The sequence below is a fragment of the Neovison vison genome, chromosome 11, assembly GCF_020171115.1.
Source record: "Neovison vison isolate M4711 chromosome 11, ASM_NN_V1, whole genome shotgun sequence".
In the NCBI taxonomy this organism is placed as follows: Eukaryota; Metazoa; Chordata; class Mammalia; order Carnivora; family Mustelidae; genus Neogale; species Neogale vison.
In genome coordinates, this window is record NC_058101.1 from 114,710,661 (window position 1) to 114,727,716 (window position 17,056).

General features: G+C 34.0%; 1 protein-coding gene across 1 annotated transcript in view; it reads right to left on the minus strand.

The window, feature by feature from the left end:
- The window catches only part of GRID2 (glutamate ionotropic receptor delta type subunit 2), a 1,460,772-nt gene that overhangs the window by 1,147,731 nt on the left and 295,985 nt on the right, over positions 1–17,056 (minus strand). The gene's annotated exons all lie outside the window — the stretch shown is intronic.

Consider the following 17,056-nt stretch of genomic DNA (forward strand, 5'->3'; position numbering starts at 1 on the left):
TAATAGGAGATACAATCAGGAAACTTTCTGAGATCCATTCACACAGTGTGCAGGGATCAGACTTCTATTGTGATCTTAATTTATTTTTCATTATTCTTTTTACTTCCTTCCTTTCTTTTTATCTTGAACAAGGGTTTCAGTATATTTAATGGTAGTAAATTCAATAACATTTATAGAAAGTTTAGGCACATAGAAACCTCTGAGCAGAGGTAATTTAAGAAGTAATTTCTGAAGAATTAACAAAAATTCTGGTGGATATTATGGCCTTTTTCACTCACATACAATAATAATGATCATAAGAGTTATGGCTAACTTCTTTCTGAATGATTGCCTGTCAGCAGGGTGTAGCTTGAACATTCCAGTGCTAGGAGTAAACTGATTTCAAATTCTGACTGCGGCTTGTTAAGTATATGACCTTGAACATGGGATTCAAATTCTAAAACCCACATTCATCATTTGTAAAATCTAATAATAATCTGTAAGGGTTATTAACTGCTTTGAATAAGTTTATCCGTGTAAAATGTAAATAAATTGTGCTAACTACATAGTACATTTTCAACAAACACTGGTGCTTTCTTATTTTTAAATACTGTAATATGACATTTTACATTAATATTTTCCATATTGCAGAACCTCATTCAATCCTTAAGATAATTATGTGATATGCATACTACTACAAACACATACAGTTATGAAAATTGAGTGTCAGTGCAAGGAATATGCCAAAGGAATAAGGGCCAGGGTCCTTGACTCCAGTGTTTTTGTTCTATATCACTATGGTATACTCCATTTCAGGATTAGACCCATAAGAAATAAATGTATTTTTATGAGGATCCTGACTCAGATCTGAGAGATTCTTTCCCATCTGGCCACACATGCTTATTTGTGTTCATTCTGATTCTGCTAGTTCTAAGCAGGAACACATTTTTAAATTATTTATTTTTAAATTATAAACACAAGGTCAGTATATTTTTTTGCCTTTTTGAGTGAACCAAGTGAATTTGCTCCTGCCAAAAAACGACATACACCCCAGGGTCAGTAACACGATAATGGAATGGCTACACATACATACCCATATACATATCCACATCCACATAATATTTTTCTTGAATATAATATTCTTTGTAATGTGTAAATATAAAAATAAAATTGTGTGTGCATTAAAATGTCTTTTTTCCGAATGTAAATACAATATGGGTATTATATACCCACATAGGGATAAAAACAGACTATATATACAGAAAGAGTTATACATGTACATGTTTATATCTATACACACCCACACATATGTATATGTAGAAGCAGACGTTTTACATATGCCACTTCTGTTGATTTTATGCATTTGTGACTAAAGCCCAAATTGGCCTTCTAATGAAAGACAGATCATGATATTCAACATGCATTATTAGAGTCAATACATGATAAAGCAAGGGTGAAACTATGTCTATTTCTGACAAGTGTGGCAGGTTACTTTTGCCCTCTTCACCTTAAATGGCCTCATGATGGGGAGGCAATTTTTAATTTTCACTAGAGAAGGCGGAGTGTCTAACAGGCTTTTTCTGTGAATCTAGCTTTCCCTTGTCACTGCTCTTTTATATTTGCCTGAAATGTACTAACTTTGACCAGCCTCTTCAAAACCTTGTTTTCTATTTCATATAATATAATTTGAATAGCTTCCCACAGCTAAGAGCATGAGCAAGGACAAAGAATTTTTAAATTGATACATAAAGTACTCCCTAATTATATTATTATGTATCTATTACTCAGGAAATTAATATTTTATTAAAATATATATTATAGATGTTAACTTTTGACCTCACATATCACTTCTGAATCAGATTGAAATCTACTTTAGAAACTGTTTTTGTGAAATGAGAGAGTAACATGTTGGATGTATCTTGCTCATTGAAGCGACATTCATGAACATGCATTTTAATTTGTGGTAATTGTTATGAGAATCTAGATTAATCTTTACACTTAAATCTAATACTATCAGATCCAGATATACAGATTTCTTTAGCAGAAATTAGAATTATTAAAAAATTAGAATTAGAAATTAGAATTAGTTAGAAATTCTAACTTTAGTTAGGAAGTGTGATATAGTGTCCTATAATTGGAGCTGAAATAACCAATTCATTTAAACCAGATAATCTAAATGTCTATTCAAAAAGAAGTGATTATGTTTATATAAAGATGCTTCAGCTTGTCATGGATTCTAAGTGGGTCTTTTAAAAGAAGAGTTTTTAATCAACCTTGTTTTTAAAGCGGATGATATAACTGACTTCTACTGAGTATTGGTAACATATTTTTTAATGGAAGCATTTTAATGTTAAGTAACAGAATACTTAAGACTGCCTTAAACATTAAACCTGACTTAGTAAGTAGCAGAAACCTACAGAAATTATAGCAAAGTAGTCAATTCCATGCTGAATTAAGATATACTGAAAGGAAATACACAAAAGAAGTAGCTCATCTTTCTACAAACAGCAAGAAGTAAACAGAAGAAACATTTTATCTTACTGCACACAGCATAACCAAAGAACAGGAAATCCTACCAATATTTCAAATCCAGTTATCTATTTACTTTTTTTTCTTCAGCTATAAAATCTCATCTTAGATTTGGCTTTTAACCAAGAGAGTAAAAGCAGCATTTTGTATTAAGCAAAAGTATTCTGAAAACAGTCCAGTGAGTTCCACATGCAGAACCTCACAAAAAAGGCTCTTTCCTATTTCATGCACTTCCAATAGTATAGCAATGTCATCTTTTTATCCTTTCTATCAATACACATATATTACCAGTCCAATCCAATATCAAACATCTCAGATTTATTTTTTTGAAATTTATAAAGTGTAACATTCATAACTATTTAGTTAACATGATGACAGCAACTAGTTCTTTCCCAGCTATTTAATTAGCACTTTTTACTATCAGTTTTATTTTACAAACTTGAGATGAAAAGCAGAATCAATTTATTGTCCAGATGAAATAATTCTCCTACCACTTACACACACACACACACACACACAAAGTTTGATCAACAGATTATATGTCCTATCTACACCTCACACTGGTCAAACTGAAAGGAAGAATAAACAAGAAATAAAACAGACAAGGAACACCTCCTACATGTTCCCATTGTAGCAATTTGCAATCAGTCATTTACATTATTAGGGACTGATGATCTGTTCCTCCCATGAGAGAGAAAAGGCTTTACAAAGAGTAACATATACAGGCAAGAAAACATAGGTTTTATTTTGTTTTGAGTTAACTTATCTATTTTGAGAGAGAGACGGACAGAGAGAGAGCTTGTGGGGAGTTAGTGGAAGGGGGGATAGAGAGAATCCCAAACAGACTCCCTGCTAAGCATGGAGCCCAGTGTGGGGCTTGATCCCACAACCCTGAGATCATCATTCGACCTGAGCCAAATCAAAAGTAGGACACTTAACCAGCTGAGCCATCAGGCACCCCACGTATATGTTTTTAAATACAAACTAAAACATGTTTATTTATCTTCATAGATCTTACATCTTAGATAGTAAAGAATTATAGTTTATAGTAATTAAAACTATCCTGATGTCTTTTTTTTCTCCTTGTTGTGTAGGGTTATCTGTACAAGTCAGTATTTTATACCATAAAATCTTTTTACATAAATTCATATTTATAAATATGCTTGGTAAATAAAGCATTAATAGAAGTCACTAAGCTGACCAACTCCATAATTCTCAAATACAGTAGAAGCTTTAAGGAACATTAAGCTTAAAAGCATTTTTACCTTCATGTCTTTATTCATGGTGTTGTCTCCATGATGGGTGTATGTATGTTCGTCTCATTACCAAAATATAATTTCCTGGGTCACAGAAATTATTTTTATACTTTTGTGTGTATAGAAGGGAGCCTGGATATACTAGGATTAGTCAAGAAATAGTAATTGATTAATTTTTCCTTATGTTTAGTTAGGCATAATATTATAAAATAACTATATTCAAAAACAAGAGTAAAAATGTGAGTTATAACTAACTATAAATTAAAACAATGGTAGACTTGCTAATGTACTTGCAAGTGAATTTATTATCATAGTCATTATGACTCCAGAATACCCAAATTATTTAACACGTTATTAATCATATACTTGTATATATTTAGTTTGAATATTTAAATTCTTTTTTTTTCTTATACATATAAGAGGCAAGTGGAGGAAACATTGTTTAGCTGGTAAGATAATGGGGGAAAGAAAATGTCTTTGTCTAGCTCCGAGTTTTCTACAAAAACATTGAGAAATGTTTTGATATAAGTCTTAAATTTTTTCCAGTCAGTAGAATTATTGGAAGATCTCTGTATCAAATTTTATATAACTAGTATACCAAATAACTATTAAAATAAGCAATGCTAAATATATAATCTAAATTTTATATACCTAAATATTATTACCTAAATATATGGTAACAAGTATCAATACATCTGCACTACCCTTGCATTATCAATGTTTAAAACCCTATCATCTAAAAAGACATGTATGAAACAACTGCCCAAAATATATGGCTGGATATCAGAGTCGCAAATAAAATCAGAAATAGCTCATCTTTTTCCAATCACAAAGTTCAAAATCTTTGTTTATTTAATTTTGCCTAATATACATAAATTTGTTATGGTATGTAGTTTTTAAAAAGAATTAACTTTTCAAAGGTGATCTATGAAATGAATCTGTCTTTGAAGCAACATAATAGAGTCTCTTGGTTTCTCTCTCTGTGCATTTTTTCCTCCTCTCTATTTTTTCTTCCCATATATTCATGCATCACTCATCCACCCCTCAAAATAACCTTCCCTCAACACAGAGATAATCATCAAACCAAGTCTGGTTGTCTCTTAACAAATAATTTGCTCTCAAGACAGTGGAAAGCTATTACATGTTGAATCAGACCATAGCAAAATTAAGATGCCTCGATAAGATGACAATGGAAGTGGGCAACTGGGGATTTCATAGACTCACAGCTGAAACAAATTTTAAAGATGGTATACATAAACTCCACTTCTTCAGAAAATGTAGTGAAAAGAGTTTAAATGATTTGAACAAAATTATACAGCTAGAAGTTAGAAAGACTAGAGTAGGAATTTAAGTTTTCTGGTTTCAAATTTGGAGCTATTTCTTCCATATTATGTTTTTTTTTTATTTAAAGCATTTACTTTATGAAAAAACGTGCATATATATAATGTCAGGTATATGTATGAATACATATATACACACATATATATAACATATATCATAAGCTATAGCATTCATATATATGTATGTGTGTATACACATACACACATACAATAAATAGTACTACCTCTGGTGATTAACATATCAAATCCATTTAATATAAACTATGAAATATTGAAAATTGAAGAATCATAACAAAACTTGATCATAAGACTATTTTTGCATAAAATGTATTACATTTTCCCTGGAGGCATTAACAATTTGATTTAGGAGGTTAAATTAAAAAAGCAAAATCTCTGCTTAGGGAAAATTCACTGGTCACAGTAGGCTTCATAGTTATTCAGAGCTACTGAGAACTGTTCAATCATCGTATAACACTTCACTGTTTTGGATACTCTATTCACAAATAAGTGTTTTTTTTCCTTAATTCTAATAATGCACTCTGCATACACATTAGTTGTATGTTATACAGATATCCAAATCAAGAGACCTTTAACTTTTTTTTTTTTGCATCTATTAATGGTATTCCCACTATGTCAGTGGAAATTGTTTATACATTTCAAAAGAAGCACAAATAGTGGAAGACAATATAAATACCTCAAAAATCAGATTTCCCCTTTATTTCACCTCTACTTAAATTGCTCTCACTTCACAGACGAAGCTAAACATGTTCTATACTAGTAGACAGCAAGAAAAATTAGTAGAATTGTGACCAAATGAAATAAGAATTTTCTATACCATGTGGCATCTCCACTTGAACATTATAGATTACCATTTCAGTGAGATATTATTACATTGAAGGCAGTGTGTGCATTTATGTGTATGCATGTGTGTGCATATAAAACTATCTGTCCAGGTAATATTAATTATTTCGAGATATCTCCCACATATTAATTTTGTACTACAAATGTTTTCCACAGTCCCTTCTCATTCAACAGAAATATTCCCACTAGGTTCTATGTTAATACCTTGACAGGCATGAAGTGTGGTTTTTAGAACTCTTTCTCATTTCATCAAGAGGTATATTTTCCTCAGTTCACCTTATCACCTTAAGTAAATCAAAACATTAATTCTAATTGGAAAGGAAGTGCTGGGATACACCAAATTCATGACAATTAGCAAATATTATTTGGAATCAGAGACAATTTTACTCTGCTGTGTTTCTGTTAAGTTTATAATAATTGAAATAATAACAGTGAAAGCAATTAACATGTGTTAGTAATAAGCACTGTACTAAGTGGTTAACTGGCATTATATCCTTGAGTTTTGATGAAAAACCTCTGATGGAAAATAAGGCTCAGATTAAGTAAACTTCCCGAGACTAAAGCTGGTCATGACTGGCAGAATTCACAGCCTTCAGTTTCAAAACCTTCCTTAGAAAATTGTGAGTTTAATATAGGGCAATATATTTATGATTATAAATTTTTATATTACCAAGTGATATGAACAATTTTACCTTTATAAGTATCACAATACAATTTTTTGTATGTTAAAAGTCTCAAATAGGTTTTAATTTTTTGTTGGAGAAATTTTTATTAACTAGCACAAGCTTACAAATATTTTTAGATGAAGTATTTACCACATGATTTAAACTATACTATTTAAAGAGTAGTTTAGCTCAAGTATTCAATTTTTGCTCAAACTTTATTTTTAATTTTTCTTTTTCAATAATCTCATATATACAAGGAATTAAACAGGGTAAATTTTTAAACATTACACAAATGGCAATTTTTACAGTTACTTTAGAGTAATATTAAAAGGGTTCTGGTAACATGCATTTTGGTATGTTCTTAAATGCAGGGTTCAGAACAAATCTCTAGCCTTTCATTGTTTTAAGGAGTTAGATTTTTTTTCCACTTAGTGACTAATGATCCTGATAGGATGACAAGGCCAGAGTGATTTACATATTAAAGGACTTTAATAATTTACTTGGGTATGTAGTATTCAAATTGTGACCAGGTATAGAAACTAACTGGTTCATTATCAACCAGTGTATAATGATTACTTAGTACTTTGTTCTCAAAGTTCAAAGTACATTATGATATTAACTTCCACCTTACCCACCATAATTATCTAGTTTATAGGTGAGCATCATTCTTGTTCTAAAGATAGACAATCAAGTCCAAAGAGGACAGTGCCAAAATCACAGAGGGAATTAGGGATATGAAGTAGAAAGACATAACTGTAAAGAGATGAAATTTCATGCAGACCACTAAAATGATTATACATAAATACTTGAAGGCATATTGTAAATTTTAAAATATTTTTATATTGTAGACACCATTAAATTTTCATTTTTTTCCTCAAAATATTATGATAAAGTGATAACATAAGAGCAACTGATAGTCCAAATAGCCGAATTTCCAATAATGGTCTTCTGAGATTTCAGACAAGGGCATCTGTGTTAGAGTTTATGTTGTAACATTCCATCACAGTGTGAGCTAAGTCAAAGTGATGAAGGGATTCTTCACTCTGTATTAGAGTCTTTTTACACAGCCCAAATCTCCAGTAACATTTGAATTCATGTTTTCTTTGGAATTTTTGTAAAGTTATATAGAAACCAAAAGCACATTTAACTGATGATAGTTTCAACTGAATATGTGACTTTGCTGTATGTTTTTCAGAAGTCTGTGGAACAAAAGGAAATGTGGGCTGCTTAAGGAACAGATAATCTGACTCTTCCATGAAGAGGATAATAGGAAGCTAATCTTTAACATAATTATTTTATGTTGGAACATAGATACTCTCTGAATAGGTTGTGCATTTTTTATATAAGTTTGGTGTTTGGGGAATATATACTCCAAATTAGTTTGTCTAATAAGAATTATTTGTAATTTTCAAAAGATTACTAAATATTTAGATATCAATAATCTATATTTTTTTCTTTATAAAAGCATCACTATTGGGGCTCCTGGGTGGCTCAATCAGTTGAGTGTCTGACTCTTGGTTTTGGCTCAGGTCATGATTTCATGAGTCCTGGGACTGAGCCCCACCTTGGACTTCACACTCAGCAGGGAGTCTGCTTGAAGATTCTCTCCCTCTGCTCCTCCCCCAACTTTCATGTACTTACAGTCTTTCTCTCTCCCTAAAATAAATAAGTAAATCTTTTTCTTTTATAAAAGCACTATTTACAGAGGATTCTGGGAAGATGGTGGAATAGGAAACATCAAGAATTTGTTTCCCTATCTAGATAACAATTGCACTGATAGATTCTATCTAATAACTCTTTTGGAAGTCTCAATATAATTGAAGGATTGCAACTTCCAGAAGAAGGCTTTGAGGGTAAGTTGAGTTAATTTTGGTCAATTTCAGCCTTTAGGACAGTAACAGCTACCTATCTTCCACCCCTCACCCATTTGGTAGGCAACTCTAAGTGGAAGCCTTTCTAGGAGCACCTTGCTCACAGTTTGTGTGAGCCAGCATGGGCCAAATAAATAAATAAATAAATAAAAATAAAATAAAATAAAATACAATTATATCCTCTAAATATAGAGAATCTGTGCACTGCCACAGATAGCTGATTGCTGCTCCTGATCTTAGAGGTATACAAAGAGAAAAGAAACCACTATTGTTGCACTCCACTCCACTGCTGCAATCTCTTCCCTCTCTGGCTGAAGTGACTTCCAAAAGATTTAAAAAGTCACTGTTCACATATTTCCCCTTCATTTTTCTCTTCTCTTTGGGAGTCAGACATTACCAATCAGATCATTCAAAAGCAGCTATATGTACAGGGATATTAAAAAGTCAATGCACATGCCTAGAAAAAGGTGAAGGTTGAGACAAGAACTGAAAAGACTTTAAATTTGCATTTCAGAATGATTCTTGACACAGAGATGATCTACAATAATTTAAAAAGGAAACAATAAATAAAACAAAAACAAAAACAGCAAACTCTGAGGAAAGAAGAGACTGTGACTTCCAGAGTTACCCTATTTTTTATTGAAATATATAGTTTTCAACAACAGCAACAACAAAAAATCAGATGGTATATAAAGAACTGAGGAAATATGGTCTATTTGAAGGAAAAAATTAAATTAACAAATCATCCCAGAAAAAGACCTAGTGGTAGAACTATTAGAGGAAGATTTTTTTTAACTTTTTTTTTTTAATTTATTTAACAGAGAGATAGATCAGTAGGCAGAGAGACAAGCAGAGAGAGAGAGAGGGAGAAACAGGCTCCCCACTGAGCAGAGAGCCTGATGTAGGGCTTGATCCCAGGACCCAGAGATCATGACCTGAGCCCAAGGCAGAGGCTTAACCCACTGAGCCACCCAGGCACCCCTAGAGAAAGATTTTTAAATAGCTGTCTTAAAGATGATCACTGAACTAGGGGAAAATGTGGAGAAAGTAAAAACAATGGATGGGCAAATATCAATAAAGATACAGAAAACCCAAAGAGAAACGAGAAACAAATTCTGGAGCTGAAAAGTACAATAATGGAAATGAAAAATTCCCTAGAAGGACTCAAAGAGCAGGCAGAAGGAAGAATCCATAACCTTGAAGATATGACAATGGAAATTACCAAGTCTTGGAAAAAGGGGGAAAAAAAAATGAAGAAAAGTGAACAGAATCTAAGGGACCTGTGGGACATCATCAAGAAGACCAATGTGGGATTGTGGGATCCCATAATGTGATCCTGTAGGATTCACAAAAGAAAAGAGAGAATAATTGAAGCTATATTAGCTTAAAACTTCCAAAATTTGATAAACGACAATAGATGTAAACATCCAAGAAACTCTGTGAACTCCAACAAAGAAGAACTCAAAGAGACTTATATCAAGACTAATAAACACTAATCAAAATTTCAAAGCCAAACACACAGGGAAAAATCTTAAAAGCAGCAAGAAAGAATGCATTCATACACAAAGGCTCCTCAATACTATTATCAACAGGTTTTTCATCAGAAACTTTGGAGGCCAGAAGGCAGCAGTCAAATTTAAGGGAGAAATTAAGATATATCCAGATAAAAGTTGAGAGTATTCATTATCATTAGACCTGCACTGCAAGGAAAGCTAAAGGGAGAAATAAAAGGAAATGTCAAAGCAGCTCAAAGTTACATGGAGAAATCAAGATCATATAAGGTAAATATATGGGCTATTATTAAAGTCAGCATTATTGTAATGACAATTTGTAAACTCCACTTTTTTTATTTCTACATTTAAGATACTAATATATATATATTTTATAAAAAGATAATTATCACGATTCATGGACCTGTACCCCTGGGACTAATAATACATTATATGTTTCTAAGAATTTTTAAAAATAATTTAAAAAGATAATTATCAGTCCAGAACCTAGTATTATTTTAAGTTTGGCTTTCTACATAACTTCAGAAACTAACAGTTTTGTTTTTTTTTTTAACTATTAGTTTATGTTCTGGGGCACACAATAAAGGTAATTTTGTGACATTGACAACTCAAATGGCTGGGGATGAAGGTATAAAGGAGCAGAGTTTTTGTATGTTATTAAATTATAGCTGCTATAAATTCCAAGTAGAGTGTTAAAACTTTAGGATGTTAAGAATAATCCCCATGGTGACCACAAAAAAAAGAGCTATGGAATATACACAGAAGAAAATGAGAAAGGAATTTAAATGTTAAAATATAAAACTTTAAATGTTACCAAAAAAAAAAACTAAGTAAAAAAGAAGAGAGTAATGCAGGAAATGAGAGACAATAAGCTTACTAAGACTCAAGGAAAACAAACAGCAAAATGACAGAGGCCCATTCTTAGTAATTATTACCCATATAAATGTTATAAAATCTCCAATCAAAAGATAGAATTGGACAGAATGGCTAATAATAAATGATCCAGCTATATACTGTCTACAAAAGACTCACAAGATATTTTTAAATCATATATCTGATAAGAAATTAATATCCAGATACAGGGAGAACTCCTAAAACTAAAAAACAAAACAAAAAACAATCTAGTTCAAAAAAAAGATAGGGGCTCCTGGGTGGCTCAGTGGGTTAAAGCCTGCGCCTTGGCTCAGGTCATGATCCCAGGGTCCTGGCACAGAGCCCCTCATGGGGAAAAAAAAAAAAAAAAAAAAATCTATGCTCAGCAGGGGGCCTCCCTCCCCCACCCATCTCTGCCTGCTTCTCTGCCTACTTGTGATCTCTGCCTGTCAAATAAATAAATAAAATCTTTATTCAGAACAAAACAAAACAAAACAAAAACAAAAAATTTGATCATTTTTTCCAAAGAAGATATGTTAAGTGCCCCAAAAGCTCATGAGAAATCTGTTGATTAAAGATGTTCAACATCATTAATCATTAGGAAAATGCATATCAAAACTATACCTCAGATTAATTAGAATTGTTACTATCAAAAATAACCAGAAATAACAAGGGTTTGCAAGGATATAGAGAAACTGGAACCATTCTGTACCATTTGTGATAATGAAAAATGGTACAGGTGATATTTAAAAAATAGAATTACCATATGATCCAACATTTCCACTTATGCCTACATATCTCAGAAAATTGCAAGCAGGGTCTTGAACAAATACTTGTACATTCATGTTCATAGTATCATTATTCTCAATAGCTAAAACATGGAAGCAACCTGAGTGCTTATTGATGGATGAATGGACAAGCAAAATATGGTATATATATACAATGAAATAGTATTCAGTCATGAGAATGAAGGAAATTCTGACATATGGTACAAGATGGATGAACTCTGAGGACGTTACGCTAAGTGAAATAAGCCAGTTACAATAAAACAAGTACTATATAAATTATAATAAAACAAATACTCTATAAATCCATTTAAATACTGAGAGTATTCAAAATCATAGAGATAGAAAGGAGAATGGCAGAATTCTGCGGATGGGGAGGAAGGAATGGAGAGTTTTTGTTTAATAGGCATAAAGTTTCACTTTTACTAGAAGAAAGAAGTTCATCATACAGTGGCGATGGTAGCACAACATTATGAATGTATTGAATTCAACTAAACTATACTTAACAATGGTTAACATAATAAATTTTAAGTTACATGTATTTTACAACTAAAAAATTGGGGGGGGGATGGAATTGTTTACCTCCTTAAATTATTTTCCACATTTTCACACTGAATCTGTGAAGTAATCCAGAGCTTTATATCATGTTTCAGTCCCATTCTCCATATCATACATTTGTTTGAAGCAATGTCCTATTATTGCAAATTAAACTGCCGTGACAAGAAAAGAAAGAACTGGTTTCTGAAAGGAGACTTTTTTAACACTGCATAGCAATTCAAACTGTTCCCAAACTGAAATGATGAATTTAAAAAAAAAAAAAAAAAAAAGTAAGAAGGTATCTTCTTGAAAAGCACATTCGCTGGGAAGACTTGCAGATATTTTTAGATGGAACAGATATAACTTTTTTTCTTTTGTAACAATTCACTAGATCCTTTTAATACTACCTTCAATTACCATAAAAAACACTGGTATAAGTAAAACCGTATGTCAAAGAAATACCTGTATATAAAAAAAAAAAGTGTGAATTCTATGCGCTTGTAAAGTGAAACTCATTTTACACACAAATAATTTAGTTTAGGTTGTCTACTGTATAGTAAAAATATATTTTTATGCATAAGTCAAAAATTCACTCTGCTTCTAGATAAAAACAAGTAATTAACCAATCTGAGTTGACTTAGATAAGTAACTTGAAATTAAGCATTTTAGAAGTGTAGAGTATTATCTTCATTTCTAAAGAAAAAAAGGCATTATGTGGTATATTTCAGGTAGGAAAAAGATAGCTTTCTGACATAAATCTAAAACTTCATAGTTTTATTAACTCTGAATTCACTTGCAGCTTCATCTTCTTTATGATATGAGCATTTTAAACCAAAAATTTTAGGAAAATCTATAAACTTTTTTTTTTTTTCTCAACATGTCCTATTTTGTGCTGTTATATATACTGAATAAGGAAATGTGTTAGGGGGTGCCTGGGCAGCACAGTGGGTTAAAGCCTCTGCCTTCGGCTCAGGTCATGATCCCAGGATCCTGGGATTGGACCCAGCACTGGGCTTTCTGTTCAGCGGGTATCTGCCTCCCTTCCCCTCTCTCTGCCTGCCTCTCTGCCTACTATGATCTCTCTCTGTCAAATAAATAAAATCTTTAAAAAAAAGAAAAAAGGAAATGAGTTAGGAAGCAACATATAGGTGTTGCTAGGGAGCTGCCCTACAAAGTATTCCATGAACAATGAGAAAATAGTGGTTCTATTATAACTGTAGGCTAGCCAATAGTAAGTGAGACATGAGTGTCCTTATGAGGATGATGATATTTTGGGCTATTTATTAGTTGTAAGTGGTTATAAAATGGACCCAGTTTCTCTCATCTATAAAGATCTGCCTCATAATCATAATTTTTCCCATCTACAAGCCAAATATTTAAAAGAAATCAATTTTCAAGTAAATTATTGCATAAATTAATCTTACAGGGGGAGGGAACAAGATGTGGAAAAGTAGGAGACCCTGTTTAAACCAGTCCCATAAAGTGAGCTAATTATCTACCAGAATATTCTGAAACCCATGAAATCAGCATAAGATGTAGGATTATCCAATTGTGGATCTCTAGAGAGGAAGAAGACACCAGTGGAGAAGTAAAGCAGAGTGGGAACACTCAGACTGATATCAAAGGATGAACAGAAGTTGGAGGGAGCCACCAGAAGCAACCCATTAGAAAGTAATACCCCCATACAAAAGTGCCCTGTGATTGGGGACCAACATTAACTTGGAGTCTGGTTAAAAGCACTCAAAAAGAGCAAAAGATTTTCAGTGACAACTGATGGACTTGGGTGGTCATGGGCATAGGCCTAAGCCCATGGACGCAGGACGGCCACCGCCAATGACCACCCGTAGCAGAGAGAGTGCAGTGGAGCCCCTGGGGTTGCAAGGCTTCTACCACCACTCTTGGCTGTGCGCACTCCCACTCCCACATGAGGGAGTCTGGTGACAGTGTCAGCCTGCCTAGAACTTTTGTGCTCTGCACACACTAAAACAACCAGGGTCTGACCCACTCCCTGCCTGCATTTGAGAAAGCTCCATGCAGGCTCTAGCCAGCGATCTCTAGGACCAGCCAAGCATGTGGACTCTCCCAGCCGGGGCCTGAAGATCTCAGTGCCATCTCTGGTCACGATCCTGCAGTGGCAACCTGCTCAACTGTGAGCTCTGGACCCCAGACAGTAGCCCCGGCAAAGGCAGCCAGCAGAAGCCAGCTCCCTGGACCAATATCGCTTGTGGTTTTAGAGGCACAAGGGTGTAGAGTAAAGTGGGAGCTTCAGGTGACCACTGAAATGGTGGCTGGGGACATGCACTACCTTTGAGAGGACGCATGACTCAGCAGAGTTTGCAGAGCAAGAGTTTGTGTGTTCTGGACCAGAGGTAAGCAGACTGAGGCTTCTCTCTGAGGTGGAGGTCTGGGTGCAGTTTGCTTTCCACTAAACCTCAGAAAAGCCCCAAAAAGCCTCCAAAGAACAAAAACCTCCAGAGAACAAAAGCCTGAAAAACCGGTTTCCAAAGAGCCCAGCCCCTTCACAGGAGCCAGGACTCAACCCTAGCAAGACTGCTTGAAAAACAATGCCACAGGTTCCTCCCCTAGAAAGCCAGCCAGAAGAAAGAGAGGACAACCACCACAGGGTCCCCATAAAACTGTAAAACCCCAATATCTGGGGAAAAAAATATACTGAGTTTTCGGTATTGCCCTAAAACCTGTATATTTCATAGATAAAACTTTTATTTTTATTTTATTCTCACTATTCTTATACCTTTTAATTTTTTAAACATACTTTTCATTAAAACTGGAGAATACAATATATTTCATAGTAACCTTTTAACTTTTTAACTAATAATCTTTTAACATAATAAACTTTTAATGTTTTCATACATATACCTGTGTTTTTCTTTTTCTTTTCTATTTTTTTTTAATATGCATATAGATGTGAGCTTCAAGGTAATCCTCTTTCCCTAATCAATACTACCCCTACATATAAAACAGTTTCAATCTCCCTTAACTCTGGAAAGTTGAGTCCTTTAACAAAGATATCAAGATACACCAGGGAAGAATCAAAATAACCTTCCTCACCCACATTCACGATTTGTAACCACCCTCCCATCTTTTTCTTCTGTCAGTGTTTCTGTGTATTTGTTCTTGTTCTGGCATTATATATATCCTATCCTTGGGGTTAAGCTTGGCTGGGTTCTTCTTCTTCTTTTTTTTTTTTTCTTTTTTTCCTTGTCATTTACTTTTGTAGGTCTTTTTGTTTGTCCGTTTTTGATTATTTACGTTATAAATCTTACCTTTGGGGCCCATTCAATCTGGACCTTCTCTCTTTTTCCTCTCTCTTTCTCTCCCTCTCTCTTTTTCTTTTTTCTTTCTTTTAGGTGGTGACTTCCAATTACTCAGAAGCATCCCAGGGTGCAACTGCCTGGATTGCAGTTGACATATTCAGTTACACATCTCCTCAACCACCTCTCACTAAAATGACTAGGAGGAGGAATGCCCAACAGAGGAAAAATACAGAGACTGAGCCCTCTCCATCAAAATTGTTGGATATAAACACAGACAGTATGTTGGAAAGACAATTCAGGTAGCAATTAACTAGGCAACAGCTAGGATGGAGAAAATCATTCTGACAGCACAGAATCCCTAATAGTAGAAGTGAAAGCCACCCGGGAAGAAGTTAAAAATGCTATCAATAAGATCCAATCTAATTTAATTCTCTAGCAGCTAGGGCAACCGAGGCAGAAGACAGAATCAGTGATCTAGAGAACAAACTATAGAGAAAGAGGATCACGAGGAGGCATGGGAGAAACAACTTAAAACCCATGAAAACAGAATTAGGGAAGTAAATAATGCCATGAAATGTTCCAATGTCAGAATTATTAGGATCCCTGAGGAGCTGGAGAAAGAGAGAAGGCTAGAAGATATAGTTGAACAAATTCTGGATGAAAGATTTCCAAATCTGGGGAATGGAACCAGCAATAGTGTCCTAGACACAGAAGGACCACCCCCTAAGAGCAACAAATGTAGAAAGACCTTGAGACATTTAATTGTGACACTGATGAATCATAATTTTAGACAAGATCATCTGATAGCAGCTAGGGGGAAGAGATTCCTTATGTACAGAGCAAGGCACATCAGAATAAAGGCAGACCTGTCCACAGAATCCTGGCAAGCCAGAAAGGACTGGCAAGACATATTCAGGGCACTAACTGCGAAGAACATGCAGCCAAGAATACTTTATCCAGAAAGGCTGACTTTCAAAGTGGATGGAGAGAAAAAGAACTTCCAAGATCGGCAAGGTTTAATAGAGTATGTGACCACCAAACTGGCACTACAAGAAATATAAGGGGTTGTTCTATAAAGAAGAAAGAATCCAAGAGCAACATGGAACAGGAATTCACAGGGAAAATCCATAGAAACAAGGACTTCACAGGCAACATGATGTAAATAAAAATGTATCTTCAAATAATCACTCTCAATGTGAATGGCCTAAATGCTCTGATAAAATGGCACAAGGTTGCAGATTGAATAAAATGACAGGACCCATCCATATGTTGTCTATAAGAGACCCATTTGGAACTTCAGGATACATCCAGAGTGAAAGTGAAAGGATGAAGAAGCATCTTTCATGCCAATAGGGCTGAAAAGAAAGCTGGGATAGCAATTCTCATATCAGATAAATTAGATTTTAAACTAAAGACTGTAGTCAGAGATAAAGAAGGACACTACATCATTCTTACAGGGTCTATCCACCAAGAAGATCTAAAAATTGTAAATATTTATGCCCCCAATACAGGAGCAGCCAGCTACATAAGACAACAGCTAATCAAGACAAAAAGTCACACATTAACTGTACGGG